The following is a 16350-nucleotide window of genomic DNA, read 5'->3' as shown; positions in this document are numbered from 1 at the left end:
ATTTTGCACTAGTTTTAATTTTCACATTGCATTACTGTATGGCACTTTGAAGAGTACATTACAGCAAACATATGCAGCTATTAAAAAGTCTATTTGAAAGAGAAATGAAGCACAAAAATTTCAGTAGAAGAGATGGATATGGAGTCTGGGACAGCGGCTGTCACAGGAATATCTAAAACCAAGTTAGTATACAAGACTGCTGATGTTGCAGTACATAATGTGTTGTTTGGTTTTGTTTTTACAGATGGGTGAACTGAGGTCCAACGGGCTCCTCAGTCGAGTCTCCTCACTGCATCAGTATCATTTTAGCTTGATTTAAGCTGAATCATGACTGATCCAAACTCCCTGAGTTAGTGGGTCACTGTGTATACATTCTGCTGCATCAGCAACGACATATGCAAAGGAAACTCAGCTCAGATGTTATTGATGCTTTTGATAATAGCTGTACTTGTCCGTTGAACCAGTCAAGTGAAAAAATAGGTCTTTATGGTACCCTTTGGGAAAAGCTTTGACCTTACAGTTAGCAAGAAGTAGCTGCAGTGATCTTTCTCTCCCATCTTTTAATGTTAATACAACATCCCAAAATACTTACTTATGGAAAACCAAAAGATGCATACTTTGGATCACAGAGAACTGTAGAGTGCAAATCCATAGCATATTAGATACTATCTCAAATATTCACTTATCTGTCATGAGGAGCTGACATGGGTAGATGTGTCACCCTCATTTCCACATGATGCATGTCAGAAAATCTATATCTCACACAGCAACCACTTTTTCTCAAAATTTTCCACATTTAGTAACCACATTTTCTAAAACTTTTGGAAACTATACCATATCAAAGACAGATTTATTCACATCCACCCTATATAAATGCATTACTAGTGTTACCCAGTATATTCTAGACATTCAACTTTGTTATATATTGCTAATATTCGTGAAATATTAGATATATCTACAAGTTTAACTGTTTCTAAGTTGAAAAAAACAAAACTGTGTCAATTGCTACTTCCATAAAAACAACAGTTTTCTTGTTAGGAAAGTATCATGTTTTAGCAATGTGCCTCAGAGCTAGAAAATATTAACATTTCTGTATAAATATATATATTTTTTATTATTATTATTATTTTTTTTTAAAAATAGGCCACTGAGCCCTTTGTCTTCCCAGGCCTGGAATACTTATTCAAAGATATCACTTAAGCTTGATTAATATCCATTTGGACTCTTTCTGCTCAGACTGATTACCAACATCTGAAACTCCAGGAAGCTCCATCTGAAACTCTTAGAATATGTCACATATTTCAGTTCCCTGACTTGAAGGGCAGAGGGGAGGGGAGAGAGCCTCAAAGGTTTTCAGCTATTGCAAATTTCTGGGAATGCTCTTGCAACTGTGAAGTCTTTGTCTTGAAAGCATTTCGTTTCAGTAAAATTACACCGCTAAGTATTCCAGGCATCACATATGGCCTGTGTGAATTCAAAACACACAGGCAAAAAGTCTGTGTTAATTGCTTAGGTGCAATAATTTAGACAACAGGATTTAAGAGAGATTCTGCTAATTATACCTTACTTTCTGGGTTTTGGTTTTTAACTTTGCACTGCTTGTTTTCTCAGCAAACCCACTAAGCAGTTGCAATTTATTCAGCTTGTCCCCCACCCCCTTCGAGATTTACAATGATACATATCTTTGGCAGTTTTCCCCAGGAGATCTTTTGTTTCTTCAACTTGAAAACATCCATTCACATCAAAAGCAAAGTCAGTACAGTTTATTATCCATTAGACAATTTGAATATGATTCTTCTACTAAAGGCTGTGACTGCAGGCAACCATCTGGGGTCTGGACACACAAAAGGCTGTTCGTAAGGGTGCACGCACAAAAGCGCCATGGGGATATGGAAGTGTGTACCACACAAAGACACCCAGTTGTCTTTGGTTTCGTGCTTTTTTGAGGGTGCCATAAGCATCTAATCAGAGAATTAAGCATCAGGGAGGCAGCCCTCAGATGGCGGACGTCAGCTCCAGCAAGGACAGATGGCGAACAAAGGTGAGAAGCACACAATGCGCACGGGCCGCTTCATACAAGCGAGCAGTTCCACGCCGCAGCGACAACGTGGTACAGCTCCTGTGGCAGCACATAGCATGAAGTGAGAGCGTGTCCTTTTCTTTAGGGCACTCTCACAACTACAGGCCGCCGTCCAGTAACCCACGGTACACACAGACTCACCACTGATCTCCCCCCTGAAGCATTACCTGCACTAACTGGGACCACGCACGGGTCCCTGCGTAGGCAATCAACACCTACTGCCATGGAGATACCAGCACGGAGCAATCGTCGGTCGGGGGAGCACATCCCACTGACTGCCTTTCAGAACAGAAACTCAAGGGCTGAGCAGACAAAGAAAACGACCTCATCATTTCACTCACACAAGATCTACCTGAAAACCATTATTCACTCATTTGTCCATCTAATAAGTTACAATTGCTTTAAAAATAGGATGCATAAAGAAACAAGTTACTCTTGGACAGAGGTTTTCCGTATGGCAATGTATACACAGTTTACATGATATCAGCTATACTGCAGCATACATCCCGCTGCTAACAAAACTCTGAAAGATTAAATGTACTTTTAGCTCATCTTGCACTTTTCTAAAGTTTCTGAAAAGAGGAGATAAGATAGTTTTATATTGTATTTAAACAGCAAGGATGTAGTGACTCTCCTGGCAACAAAGCCCAAATATTTAAATAAAAAGCAGGATGTCAGTAGGAAAACTGGAAAATGGCAAATTACAGGTTAATACACACAAGCTTCAGTCTTCTGATATGGACACATCCTTGCTGAATTTGTAAAATACTTTCACTATTGAAGTTGCTGTTGTCTAAGAAAACAGTCCTTCATTTTTCTGTTTCTAATATTTTCTCTTTAAAATAGAATGAAATTTTAAAATGCAGAGACTTGCATAAAGGTGTGTACAAAATAGTCTTCTAATTTAAAAAAAAAAATTCCATGGTCTGTCGTCCTGTTCCTATGTGTATACAGGCACACAAATGTGCATGCACACACTTATATATATTTACATTCTTGAACGACTTCTCTGGTTTTGCAGAACATTGCCCAGGCATGGACATGTTCAGCATCTTTGGGAAGGCTGTCAGTTGTTCACTTCAGACTCTCTGAAAATTGATCCATGAACAAATACTGTCTCTTTGAGGATTAGTCCATCTGCCTTCCAGATGGGGGAAAAGGTAGTGCAGTAGTAACAGCTGCTCAGACAAGTACAGCAGGTCACAGAAGAATAAGGAGGAAGGATAAAGCCAGGAGAGCTAATATCGAGGAAGCATGTGAATTATTCGCAGTTAGATTGAGATGAGCAAACCTAGAAACGTCCCACTGCTGTATCAGTGCAGAGAAGACACAATGCATACTTAGAGATGTAAAAATGTAATCAATCTAACCTATGTAATTTTATTTAGGAAAAGAGGGACAAGCTGTTCAGGACTAGTATACAGTCTCCTTTGTTAAAACAAACAAAGCCATTTTGACGTAAAAAACCTATACCTTGAGACCCAGCATTTCTTTTATATATCTAACACAGTACTCCAGTCCTCAAAATTGAAAACGAAAGTGTGCACACAGCTGGAGGTGTGCTCTTTTTATTTTTTCTCCTCCCGTTTCCTTTCTCCAATTTTGGATAACATGAAGTCATAAGCTACACATTACTGTTCATACGGATGTAGATGAGAGCCAGGCAGGATCTCCTCTCAACCTATTTTTCTTAGGAGTTATTGCTAGTGTATACGTTGTCTCTCAGGTGAGCTCACTTCCCAAATTTTAGCAGATATTTAGCTTGAGAGAAACACCATCGTGCTTCAAGCACCATTCTAGAAGCTGATCAGTAGCCTGAGTTTCCTTGAATTCACTAGAGCTAAGGACATTTAATGGAGACTGAGGAGAGAGGAAAAAATAACATTTTTCTGTGCTGGACATTTAATGACGACTTCATAAGCTCTCGTTTTCTTAATTTTTGCCAGTTAATTGGATCAACACATGGTAACACAGCATTCCTACCTCCATGTGATTTCACCTGTAATTGATTTCTTCCTGGATGCAACGATCCAAACATTTTAACACAAGAACTGCTTGTTTGGAAAAAGTGCTGTCACACACCAAGGTCAGTGACACCGGGAAGCATAGCCAGGACATGCAGTTGGAAACACCAAGACCTCCTTTCCTTCGGAAGATTATCTATCTCATGTATAAAATTATAACTGAATGGCATTCTGGTAGTTGGTACCTTCCAGCTGTTTTGTTTGTTTGTTTTTGGAGGAAGCCACATCTTCTTCACTTATGAAAATACTTTAATGGAAACAAATCAATCACTGTTGAACTTTGTAAGTGAACTATACCCCAAGCATATATTCCAAAATACATTATGAATTTTTTTGTTGTTGTTGTTTTTGTTTTTTTTTGTGTGTGTGTGTTTTTATTTTTTTTTACTTTTTAACCTTATGCATTCCATATATTATGAGATGCAACATTTAATATCTTCATTTGCAGGCTGTTCTGTTAAGAACCATGGTTATGTTTGAACAGAAACTTCTTCCCAATTCTATCATATGACAGAATTGGGCTTCAGCCAAGAAAGAAAAAAGAAGATGTAAGAGAAAACTTGTGGTTTTCATTGTCTGAGTTCAGAAAGCTAACTGATAATAATAGCTTATTCAAGCCATCACCCATGACTGTAGCTTGCCAGAACAATAAAACCTTTCTTGAAGACATGCAGAACACTAAAACTCATCAGAATCTCCCTCTAAAAACAAACAAACAAAAAAGCAAACAAGCTCACTTGGCAACATATTTGTGGATAATTGAGATAATTGACACTACTTACAGGCTCCCTTTCTGTTTTATTAGAAACCTGTATGGTACCATATACAAAAAAAAAAATCAGCACAAAAGTGCTACTATACTCCCAAAGGTTCATTTCATTCCATCTAAGCAGAGCAAGTTACAGTTCAGTGCTACCTGGTTCTGTCCAGTGCTGCCCAGGTCCGACAGGCCCCTCTCAGCCACCAAGGCCACGCTCGTCTCTCACAGTAGCTACACATCGAGCTGTAAAACAGCTGTATGGCTGTAAAACAAACCAGCAGACCTTTCAAAGCACATATGTACATCATCGATGGTCTTTAAATATATATATATGTGTGTGTGTGTATTTAAATATATCCCAGCACACACTCACAAAAATGCACTTTCCTGTGTTAAGCCCAATTTCTAGAACATTTTTGCCAGAAGGATGTTTTCATATCTCCTCTGTACAGGCAGTTGCTTTCCTTGCAAACTAAAGATGCAAACTATTTCAGACATAAAAAAGCACGACTGAACATTTGATGAGAAAAGACAAGGGACCTAAAAGGCTTTTATGAAACACATGTTAAAAATATCCTCTTCATCCAGGTAAATGGAAAGAAAGATTGTCACCTTGTCACCTCTCCTTGTCTTCTCAGTAGATAGAACACCGTCAGCATCAGCCAAATCAAAATTACACATCCAGTATGTTACTGGAGATCATATGCTTAACTACTTTTGTCAGATTTTTCTCCGAGCAGAGAGCATTAAAGACAACTATTTCATTAGTGGGTTAGGAAACTAAATCTTAGCCTTAAATTAGCACTTAACTTCTGACATCTTCTACTGCAAGAGCTTTCTTTCATTTAAAGGCAAGGGTCAGGAATCTATCCTATGTAAAACTTCTTCCAAATCTTTGTGTTAAGCACTTATATTCTGTTAATGGCAACGTGTAGCTTTGAGACTGACATACTGAGGGAGCCAGAACCCCTTAAATTAAGAGAAATCCTCTTCTGAGGGAGGAAGCCCATTCTGAATGCAACCTCTGAAAGGAGGGTTCAAACCAATTTTGTTCCCTCTCATATCCTGTAGCAATCAGTCCAATCCCAAAACACAAAATTAGAGATTCTCTGTAAATTCTAAAGTTCAGGTGATATTCAGTGATCTACTCCATAGCTACTTTATCAAAAAAAAAAAAAAAAAAAAGCTCATGTTTCAGTATGGCTTGAAATAGCCATGCTCAGCAGCGTAGCATTGAGACAGCTTGGGGGATTGTCCCAATAGCACACCCTGGAAACCCTCAGTACTGGCTGGTCACGAGCTCACCAGAACCTCGAGATACCTCCAGCAGGAGCTGGCACAGCTGGATGCAGACACCCAGCGAGACACTAACCCCTGCAGGGCTTCAGCAGCTCAGCGCAGCCCCTCAGCTCCACTGGCCCAGCCACAGCAGGGCAGGAAGGAGAGCCAGCCCTGTCAGAGCGCTGCGAGTCAGGCAGGTGAGAGGAGCATGGGGCTGCACTCACCAGCACCTTCTCCTACAGACAAGGAGTGATTAACATGATTGCTTTCCACCTGCATAACACAGAGAAAGGGTAAGCTGGGTCTTCAGCATGCAAAGGAGGCAGTGGCACAGGGCAGGTGGGGATGGAGGAAGACTCCTCTGTTGCTGTTAGTTTTAGCACGTCAGTATTCCCTGTTACAACCCAATATAATAGAGAAGGAGCAGAATATTCAATCCTTCCCTCCAGAAATAGGTGAGGTACACAGGCTTCCCTCTCCCTCGGGATGCTGAGGTGAACCACGAGCACAGAGCAGGGCGGTCGGCCATGGAAGCCTCTCACCAGGGAGGTGGGATGAGGAGCAGGCTGCTCAGGAAGCTTTGTAATTGCATGTTAGTTAACTTGCAAGTCAGCAGCTATATCATTAAACTAATAATATTACTACAATGCAGAAAGCTCGATTCAGAGTATGTTGCCAAAATAACACTCGCATTGGCAAATAAATGAAGTTTAATTTGAACTTCCCTTAATCATACCACAGTATTACTATAAGGTTTATAAGAAGATTTTTTTTTTTTTTTTTTTAGTTACTTAATGGACAAGATAACAGGCTTTTAGAAGCTATATACATTCAGCTGGCTATTTATTATATAGCTCTGATCTGCCATCCATATAAATTACTAACACGCTTCAGAAAGCTTTTAACTCAAGCCCTTTAGATCAACACAAAGAAGTCAACTTTGACAAGATCCTTTACAATTTTCATAGGTTAAAAAAGAGTCTCACATACAAGATGCATAGAGGTGTTTTGTTGGTGGTGGTGTGTTGGTTTTTTTTTGGTCAAAACCTATATCATATTGTCAAAATGTATTCAAAATCTAGAAGATGAAAGGATGCTACAGAAAAAACTAGAAACAGCAAAAAACATGTTCAGTAAAAAAGGTACTCACCAAAGGACTTCTATTTAAAGCAAACACTATAAACATAACTCTGTTTTTTCAACTGGTGAGCTTTTACTGAAGCAAACTTATAAAGCAGTAATTAATTTAATTCCAAACAGCAGGTTTCTGGATTTTTTTTAATTTTTTTTTTTTTTTTTTGCGGGGTTTTCTTGGATTTTCTTTGCTTTGGATTTTTAAGGAGCAGGTGTCTGCTTTATTATTTATATAATTGTGGGTTGATGGCTTTTTTTTTTTCTTTGCTTTTGAAACATTGAAATCTTGCTATTGAGACACAGTTCTGTGTGAATGCTTTTCTCTCTGAACTGCTAGGTAGTTTCACTCAACTTTGAATAAAGAACTTTGAGAATGTTCTCAGTTCTTTTCTGATAGAGGATCCAAATGATCGAAGAAGTTAAATACAGTTCAACCAATGTTTCTAAATGTTAAGAAAAAATACATGTATTTACAGATTTTCACTACAGGAAGAAAAATAAACAAAGAAAATTGCTGACATTTGTCCTCATACAAAAATATATATATATGTCCTCAGAACAAAAAATAACACCCTGTAAAATTCTAGCTAAAGAATGATGCCAAATTCAAACAGACTTTTTGCCAAAAAAGTAACAGATACTTTTTGGTTCCTCAGTAAAAGACAATCTCCTTATGAAGTTACTAAAACGAAGATGTTAAACATAGCTATCCAAATTTAAATTAAACAATTTTAAGAGCCTATTTATTAATAAGATCTGAATTATATAACATTGAGACCATGAGACATGTAGCTTGCAATGCTGATGGAAAATAATTAAGTAACGTAATTATGTATAACTCATAACCAATTTCAGACATGAAAAATAGAAAAAAAGCTAAACTACATATATAAAATCTTCACCATCATTTAACCAAGTAAGTCATCAACTTTATTTTCATTACATCACAGCAAAATGCAGTCTCTAGAAAATTACTATCTAGAGGAAGATTGATTGATAACATTAATTCATGTTGCCAACAAATGAACTAAAAATTTGAAGTAGTGTTACTCTGAGAACACAAAAATTTAAAAGCAAGATTCACTCCAGATACCTAGAAGATGTTACAAAGCTGATTTTCATATCAATTTTTAGGTCCCTTTAAGCCTTTTCAGTTCAATGGTGGACTTTTCAAACCTAGCAGAACTATACAGACAGCTACATTCAGCATGACCTTGCTATAAAGGTATAGCTCAGGACAGACACTTTTGAAAGTGAGCTAGTATGGAAATTCTATTACTGTTTTTTTGTTTTTGTTTTTGTTTTGTTTTGTTTTGTTTTGTTTTTTTAAGTGATTAATACCTGCAAATTGCATTAGTAAACAGCAATAATGCAATGATAGGATTATCTAATCTTCAAGACAATGTACTTTTTAAAAAAATATATAAAAAAAGCAATTAATACCTGCAAATTGCATTAGTAAACAGCAATAATACAATGTCGGGATTATCTAATCTTCAAGACAATGTACTGAAGTCTTATTTAATGCAAAACTCCAGTAGAGATAAGGTTGGCAAATACTGAAGGACAGCTTTAATAGATGTGCAGTTCAGGCTTCTATCTCTCTCCCTTCCATTAACGTGTGTCAGCCATCACTACTGCAGCTCTAGCTGCAGCCAAAATACCTCTGCAAGGTCAGCAAAGGAGTGGAGAGATGAGGCAGAAATCTTTGGGGAGCATAGGGAACTTGTGCAGTCCCCCGGTCTAGAAACTATGAATCTAGTGAAAATTGAGCTGAGGTGGAATGCTGCTCCTCCACACTTTCAAGGACAAAAACCTTTTTAAGGACCAGTTCCAAGGGCAACAGACAACAAAGACATTTCAAGAAATGTGTTCTCGTTTCTGCTGTGCTTCAAGTGAGCCAGGAAAGTCACTGGCTGACCTCAAGCCAACAGAGATGAATAAGTCTTATAAGGGAAAAACCATCTTACCAAACAACTAAGAGGAAGCTCTCCCACTTTCTTTTATAGCCTGTCCCTCCAGCCTCTTCTATAACTTCTGCAAAAGTGAAGTTCTGCTCTAAATAAGGAAATTGTTCAAGCGCACAATTAGGTTCTCTCTGTAATAAAGCAATTCTTAATGTATCAGTTAACTGCAATTCTTTAACCACGTACACTTCCTTAGAGCAGAGCAAAAAGGACCAGTTACAACTATTTGGTTCTCTAGTGAACCCACCTGGAAACACACTTTGAAAGAAGTTATTTTTAGTAATACAAAGGAAAAATAACAGATCCTAATCCAAGGAGGTTTAAGTTTTGTTTCTAAAATTAGAAGATTAGACTCCCATGAATTTTCATGAATCTGTCACACAACCCTACATTGATGCCCAATGAAGTTTCCCCTGTAAAGTTTTCTCAAATTTTAATAAAACTTGATACAATTAATGCTATCTGTCAGGCAAGGCATTTTTAAAACCGTTTCCTTAATGACACCTGTACTTGTTTTATAAGCAGGCTCACTTTGAAACGAGTGGCAAGTTTGCAATGAGGAACATTTTTACTGACAGAGACTGTTCTTTAAACATGATATGATGTCATTTAACATGCCCTGCACAAAGCACAATATTTGCAGTATTTATTCCAGACATTTAACTTTACGTACCTAAGTTAGGAGTCTCCTCTCCTTACTGCCCCACCCCAAGACATATGTAGGGTGCCTCCGATACGGACACAGGCACACTACCCCAGAGAACCGAGTTCTTTTATAATTACAGCTAAAAACCACCTGCTGGGGTTAGCTGTGTCTGTCTTTTAGTTACACAGGAAACCTTAGAGCCCAAAGTAGAAGGCTAAAGATAGAAACTGTGCACAACAGCATGAATACAGCGTAATTTCTCCCTCAACCTATGGAACATTCATTTCCCCAAATAAATCAGTCCTCAGAAACCATCCCAAAATGCACCAACTCCTTTGCAGATACTGAGGAACAGAAATCCATAACCCAGAGAGCTCACTGCTCTGTAATGGTTTTCACAGACAGGTTACACTGGAATACTCAAAAATAGAACTATTTCCTGAGAAGCTGAAAAGACTGAAGTGACTACATGAAAGCTTTCAAGTATTTACATAGCCTCCCAATATGGGAAAGTCATCCAGCTACTGTACTACATGACACTGCACAACTGAACAGAACATGCCAAATGGCTGTAATCCACGCCTAACAATTTGGGAAGTTCTTGTCCGAACTGCTGCCAGTTTTAGATTATTTACACATGATCAGGAATTTGGTTTGCTTTTTACTACTTGCTGGTTAAAAAAACTCCACGCTTCTTATTTTCAAACCATCACTATAGCAACCACACAGCTGTCACCTTATATTTCTAAATTATCCGCTAATAAGAACAGAAACTTGTGAATCAAAAGGCCATTGCAACAGTGGTTCACAAAATACCTTGAACTTTCAAAAAAGAAAACAAAAGGAAAACAAGCTATATATAAGTATGGTGCTTTTTAGCTAATCCTTTTTTTACTTTATTCTTGTAAAAATATCCAAACAGAAAAAGATACAAGGTAGCAAAAAGATATACCTTTGTCTATAGCACATATATCGATAACATAGCTTGGTGGTAAGTGCACATCTATGGTAAACACTCTCTGTTTATTAACATGCTTTTCCCAGACGTTCTGCATTTGTTTCAGCTCATTTGAAGTATGAGAACCATGCCAAACAAATGCCTTTTTTGGATCCAATGAAATGTGGTAACTCTGTCCTGGTCCTTTTTACCCTATGCAGATTATGATCTTTATCACCTCCTTAATCGCTTCACCTGTTAAGTCCTAAAACTGCAAACGTGTAATGGGTGCAACTTTCATGGTGTTGTCAAGCTAATAAAGTGCAATGTCCATCCTTAGGTTCATGCACAGGATCAGTGGAACCAGGACAGCATCTAGGGTATTTTACTGATGAAAAGTTTTCACTGAGCAAAGAAACGCTCTCTGATGTTGTGACGAAATCCACAAGAGCCAACAGGCGAGATCTTGTGCATATACCCCAATCCACATGCATTACTTCACTGGCATGAGGCAGTAACAGAGTGGGAAGCAGCAGGCTCCTCTCCTGGAACAACTCAAGCACATCTATCTGCCCCTGAGCCGCAGTGCTCAGCAGAGCCTGCTGATCCACATACTGCACCATATGTGTCTCAAGTGCAGCATGACAAAGCTCTTTCGTTATGCTGGCAGGACGCTGAATTTGAGTTGTGTACGATCAAAACACAAGCCTTTAACCCATAACTTCTTGTCAGACCAAACGGTACAGGTGAGTGAAATCTAAACCCCCTCAAAATCTCTGCTCTTTGCCTGCTACCAATGCTTTCTCTCTCCATCACCACTGATGCCTTCTAAGTAGATTTTTAAAGGATTTTTCTCTCGTTTAAAAAAGTTACATTACTGCCAAAAAAATATGACAAAGTGTTTTTGCTTATCCACAGAATCACAGAATCACTGAGGTTGGAAGAGACTTCCAAGATCACCTAGTCCAACCTCTGACCTAACACTAACCAGTCCTCCGCTAAACCATATCACTGAGCTCTACATCTAAACGTCTTTTAAAGACCTCCAGGGATGGTGACTCCACCACTTCCCTGGGCAGCCCGTCCCAATGCCTCACAACCCTTTCGGTAAAGAAGTTCTTCCTAACATCTAACCTAAAACTCCCCTAGCTCAACTTAAGCCCATTCCCCCTCGTCCTGTCACCAGGCACGTGGGAGAACAGGCCAACCCCCACCTCTCTACAGCCTCCTTTAAGGTATCTGTAGAGAGCGATAAGGTCGCCCCTGAGCCTCCTTTTCTCCAGGCTGAACAAGCCCAGCTCCCTCAGCCGCTCTACCACTCTTGCAGAGGAAAAACAAAACAAAACAAAAACAAACAAACAAAAAAACTGTCCTACTGTTTCACAGACTTTCCATACATTTTCCTCTCATAATTTGAGAGGTTCCAAAATCCTCTAAGATCTTTCAGGAAATCTGAAGAATACAATCTTGGACCGCATATTTGAATGCCTTACTGATACATGCATATTTGTTGTATGTCACCTCTGCAGAAGAGCTGGAGGTTTGTTGGGTGTCTCATTCACATACTGCCCTACTACTTATGACAGTGGGACATTCTTCGAATTTCCTTTAACTCCACATTCACTGTGCTTAGAAAAGCAGATTGCTAATGATAAGGCTACTGCATAAGATATTGATACACATTCTCAGTTATGGTTTCATCTGGGAGACAAGGGAAGTAAGTCTTCTGGACTGAGTTTAGAAATTTGCACCTGAAACCAGCTCAGCTGAACTCAGCAATTCAAATCTGCGTTTCTTTTTATTACAAAAACTGTTTTCATTCATTTATTTTAGGAGGAGCACTCAATTTACTTAGAACAAAGACACCTGCGTTGCAGTGCTTCTAAAGCAAAGTTTGACTTACAAAACATCATTAAAACTTCCAAGTGCTAAGAACTAGCCTTTGCATTTAAACTTTACCATGCTTTTGTTAAGATAGTCTGATACAAAGACTAGATTGCTGGCTTTCTTTTGAAACCCTCTGATGTATAAAGCACCAGGGAGATTTTATTTTATTTTTTTCCCAGAGAGATGACAAGAAGAGATATCATAGAGGAATGAGAAAGTGCTTTAAGAAAATGAAACCAAAATGCAAAATATATCGGGAAGATTAGTTGGGAGTGTGTGGGTGGGGTGATTTATTTATCTGTATTTAGTAAGTGAAAATAAAATTCAGTCTCAGTAAGTCTAAAGACACATTTCCAATCCACTTCAACTGCTGGAGCACCAGCATGTACTAACATGCCCACAAACAGGACTGTCATCTGGGAGGGGAAGAGAAAGAAAAAACAATTCTGAAGTAGCCTCCAAATATTCCCAATTTTATTTGTCTGGAATTAAAACTGTTCTGCCACAGTATTTGTAGTGCAACCCTGAAGAAGTACAGTGCTACCAGATTTGGGGTTGACTTTTGTTTCCCCTCTCTCCTTCCCATCTTTGCATGTGAAAGACCTCCTACGCCTGAGAAAGCTTCAATGCCCAAATGTAGACAGTTAGGGTACAGGTCAAAATAAGACCATGTTCATAGCTAGCCTTTTTTGACCAACAAGATCACAGAAACAATTATTGATTCTCACTTTTTGAGGTTCACTTTCATTGGAATAAAAGTCTGAGACCACATAATTAAAAAACAGAAAAGAAGTTATTTCAGGCTAGTGCTGTTTTATAGTAGCTGTTTCTACTTCTATTCTTTGGTATATCCCATCTATACAGATTTTTCACCTCAGATCCGCACAGAACCAGATACTGTTACCTACCTTCTCCACTCTATGTTGGAAATTAGTTTTTGCATCAATAAACGCTGTTAAATTCTTAAGGTCTAAATGGCCTTAATCAAAGGTCATCCTAGGAATGCTACCTAATGCTATTTTCTACACGTTGCTGTCCCTTCTCCTGCCTGCTCTCTCACTTGCGCCGATCCTGCTGTCCTGATGGTTTTGTAAGTTGGCCAGTTTACAACACTGGATATGCAGAAAGTACCTCAGTCCTGAAACGCTGCTAAGCTTTTGTCTGTCACAAACAGTATGAGAGGTGCCAATAAAAGTGTATATTAGTGCAAGTTTTTCCTCATATACTTTAGGCAGAACCAACCTTGGAAAAATACGCAGCCAGCTGTGCTCAGCATTCGCCGTGCCCCCTCTTCCCATACCGTAATTAAAAGAAACATGCCAACATATTCCTACAAAACCAACTTACACGTTAGAGTAGCCCAATACCGTGTACCTTACTGCTTCTTTGCAAGTCTTTATTTTCATCCGCAAAAATAAACTAAGAAAGGGAAAACTCTCCCACGAATTTATCTGGGATCAGCAAGCCCCCTTCCTCCCCTTCCCTTCTGCGCAAGGGGGTTCAATGCAAGCCCCACCCTGGCAGCCAGACAATAAAGCTGCAAATAACTTATTCTGATCAAAGCCCCATCTGCTTGGCAGCAGCAATTCAACTGCACTTGTGGTTTTTGTATGGCTGCAGCTTCTGAGTTGAATGATCCTTTCATTTAGATGGAAGTTTAAACAAAATATGGTAATTAGCATCAACCACTGTGGCTTTCATGGCTACTGTCTACAAAGACATCTCTAATAAAAGGACTTTCCTGCTTTCCCATCTAATTACACAACATTGTTGAACAATACAATTTAAATTTAAATCAGCCAGTTCTTTTTCTTCTGAGTCAGTTAACAGACTTCCTGCCTTGAACTACCTATCGGATGGCAGAGACTATAACTAAAAAGAGGAATTCCACCTCAAAACAATCTCCCTGAATTTTGTTTCATCTTCCCCTGTGGAATGTGGCTGAGGTTGGTAACGTTTAGCAGTAATATCCCAAGTACAAAACTACTTATCTACCTTTCAAAAGGAAAGCAGGATTTAGCTTTATACCACATTAGGATGAAAAAAATCCAACATTATGTAGCACTGCAGTTTTATTACACAATAAAGATGGCAATGTGCAATGACGGATGTTTTTAATGAGATAACGGCAATGCTCTAGTCAATAAAAACCTTGATAGACACAATCCTGAACGATATAAGCCAGACAAAAATGAGTTTACTTAAGCCAATACCAGCTTGTGTTTAGGTACTACAATCCCTCATTACAATAAAAATCAATAGTGGAAAATTCAATTTTACCAAACCCGAGCATTTCTGGACATTGTATTTTATACAGGCAATCATATGCCAGGCTGAACATGCCTGGCGTTGCAGCTGAGCGGAGTGGGGCCTGCCTAGGGCTGGGATTGCAAGGGCAACCCCTGGGGTGTAGCAGCAGGTGCTGCAGAAAAAAGCCAGTGGCTCAGTGTCAAACACTTAGTAAACATTATCCCTCAAAAACGGATTGAATAGAAAGACTTAATCTGCCCACATCATTGCTGATGAGCTGATAGGCAGGAATAAAATAGTGGTAAAGCTGCTGGCTGGGACAGGGGTTTGGCCACCTGAATTTCTTTCGCCTGCTCTGACAACTCCAATCCAAAGACTTACCCTAAAACCTTTTTTTTTTACCACCTTCTATCTGCCAAGTGAAACAAATAGGGCAGACAGATGAAATATAACTGAGAGAGCCAGATATTTTAGTTATATGAGTTGTAAGTTGAGGGAACAGTTTTTACTGTGTATATACTATGTCTGAAATGTTTGTAAAACTCAGTTTTAGAAATATAATTGGAAGGGAAAGCTCCAGACCAGTAAGTGGCATTCTACGTTACTCCCAAAACAACAAGAGTAACATGAGGTACTAAAAGGAGGAAAACTTTCTATTTAAGTAACACCATCTACTGTATGTTCCCCAAATAGCTAAATTGCGAACAGATTGGGAACTGGAATACAGACAGACAGCATTTCTCACTTACATCTTGTTATATAATTGAACAGTAAAACAGAGCAAGTTAAAACAGAAGCTCTGTTAAACCCAGCCCAACAGTCCCAGCTTCTAAGCAAGTGGTCTCCCACCCAGACACCTTGGCCAGGCCAACGTGGAAGGCCCCCTTGTCCCACGCTGTATTAGAGCTGAGCTCACCAGTTATTTCCTCCTCTTCCAGTCCTGAGCTATGAGCGTCCCATGCCCCCCACACATCCCAGCCGAGAGCAGGGGGCTTGGACTCCAGTTTTGTCACCCAGGAAGACAGCGTGTGGACTTTCATCACATACCATATAACGAGCAGCTCATCTACCAACCCACCTAATCCAGCGATGAAACACAACAAAACACACGCGCTTTTCTGCTTTCCACTAAAAAGCAAACAAAAACCCCAAAACATACTGACTATTTGGAGGAATGGAAAAAAAAAAAAAAAAAAAAAAGAATGAAAACTGAAAATACTACCCGTCAGGAAAAGGCCCAATAAGACATTCAGCTGTCCATTCAACAAGGGGAGCTTACAGCAATCTTAAAACCTGCATGAAAAAAAAAAAAAAAAAGGAATTCTCTCCATAAATTACTGACTTCAGAATTATTTTGCCTGTGTCTTCTTGGTAATAAATTAAG

The 16350-nt window shown here is 39.0% G+C and overlaps 1 protein-coding gene across 7 annotated transcripts in view; it reads right to left on the bottom strand.

The window, feature by feature from the left end:
• SPSB4 (splA/ryanodine receptor domain and SOCS box containing 4) overlaps positions 1–16350 on the bottom strand; it is a 142295-nt gene that overhangs the window by 91847 nt on the left and 34098 nt on the right. The window contains exon 1 of one of the 7 annotated variants that reach the window (XM_084529645.1): positions 16189–16207. The exons of the other annotated variants lie outside the window; for them this stretch is intronic. The gene's annotated coding sequence lies outside the window, so the exon portion shown is untranslated. Of the gene's footprint in view, positions 1–16188; positions 16208–16350 lie in introns of those variants that run through there. 7 annotated transcript variants of the gene reach the window in all.

This window comes from Aythya ferina, assembly GCF_964211825.1.
Source record: "Aythya ferina genome assembly, chromosome: 9".
Lineage (NCBI taxonomy): Eukaryota > Metazoa > Chordata > Aves > Anseriformes > Anatidae > Aythya > Aythya ferina.
The sequence above is the reverse complement of the archived record's forward strand: the minus strand, read 5'-3'. Positions and strand labels throughout refer to the sequence as shown.